Genomic DNA, 1,834 nt, shown 5'->3' with positions numbered 1-1,834 from the left:
GCTTTCTGTATGTGCATGTGGTGTTATTCTTATAGGTAAGTTGTTTTTTCCCTCTTGGCCTCTAGGAGGTGCAGAAGCTTCTCATTTCAGTTGCTTACAGAGCAAATCCTTCAGTGACTTGAAGCACAGATACTTCCATTCTTCAGCACAGTGTGATGTAGCTAGGACTTGGTATTACCTTAAATCCATCTTCATTCAGTATTACCCTCCACAGTAGGTGTGTGTTTGGTATTGGGGAGCCATCACTATATCTGGATGGTATACTGAATGATTTTCTCTACATATAAACATTTTCCAAGCAGGGTACAGTAAGATGTGTTAATCCTAATTAACTGGCTTTTCCCCCTCCCCTTGGGTCATTCAGTTAGATTACTAACAGCGGAGGTTAATCATTAAGATACTTTGTTTTAAAGTTTGATATCCAAAACCAATGCCCAACAGCTATGGTGAAATTGTGTTGAAGCTTCATTAAGCTTTTTAATACAACCTTTAAACTCTACTGCTGCTTACTTTATCCTGAGCTGTGCAGGTTCTGTTGCTGGGGTTAGTGGAACACACTTGTAATGAGGTAAACACTGCGTTATTATTTTTTAAAATATGTATACTTGATTGCACACAGCCATAAAGGACTGTATTTACTGATATTTGTACTTGGGAGTTGTTTATAAATTTAGATGACAAAGCTTCCAAGAAATTTGTGTATATGCCCCATTTTGATTCAACTTTCCACACTAATTTTTTTGGTTCTTAAACTGTTGAGGTTAACATACCAAACTGGAAGCTGGTGCCTCAGAGCTACAAACTTACTGCTGTACATGTTACTGAAGGTTGTGTATCCATTTACCCTAAATAAACAATGAAATATAAATTGGTTTGTATGTGGTTATTCTTATAGGTAAGTTTTTTTTCCCCCTCTTGGCCTCTAGGAGGTGTGGAAGCTTCTCATTTCAGTTGCTTGCAGATCAATTCCTTCAGTGACTTGGAAGCACATACTTCCTTCCATTCTTTAGGACTTGGTGAATTTTTTTTTAAGTTAGATGTTATGCACATCCACACCACTTGATTGCTAACCTGCTGAAGAAAGTTTCTTAGCAGTTACAAGGGTTCCTACTTCAGCTGTTACATAATCAGGAAAGGATTGGGCTGTCCTTGTACAAGGTGCTTACTAGCTAAGCAAGTTAGCACTGACTACCTGGTGAAAGAAGAGCCTAACAGGTTAGAGACTCTGGCATTGTGTAGCTACTATCATATTACTTACTAATTTATACATGCAAAATTGTAATTGTTGGTTGGGTGTAGGTTCTACAGCATCAGGGAAGATACATATCTTACTAAATATCTGGCAAGGCAAATAAGGAATGAACTGCTCTATTTGCAACATTTCTCCTAGACTAATCTTGGACCCTGTCTTACCATGACAACGACATCTGTTATTGACCCACAACCAAAAGACCAATGCCACCACCTTGCTATCTTGTAACCCCATATTCTCTATTACAAAGACCTATTTCTACTGACTAGTGCTCATGGTGGAGCTTTCTTCCATTGCACATCTAGGTGGCTTCGTATTTGGATTATCAATTTGCATTACCTTTTATTATCCTAAAACTGGTGTTTAAATCTTTAGCCCCTTTCCTCAAAGCACTGTTGCCCAAGCTTTTGAGGAAACATCCATTTCTTAACCTTGGGCTGGGATTTAAAAAAAAACATTGAAAAAGGTGCCACCACAAGTACCATATTCCCCTTCTGTCTCCAGTAAAACCTCAGTTAACTCAGGTTTTCAAAATGAAAGTCAAATTGGACACTGTTGTACTTTAAGAACCACAACACAGGA

Source organism: Cetorhinus maximus, chromosome 28, assembly GCF_964194155.1.
Source record: "Cetorhinus maximus chromosome 28, sCetMax3.hap1.1, whole genome shotgun sequence".
Taxonomy (NCBI): domain Eukaryota; kingdom Metazoa; phylum Chordata; class Chondrichthyes; order Lamniformes; family Cetorhinidae; genus Cetorhinus; species Cetorhinus maximus.
The sequence above is the reverse complement of the archived record's forward strand: the minus strand, read 5'-3'. Positions refer to the sequence as shown.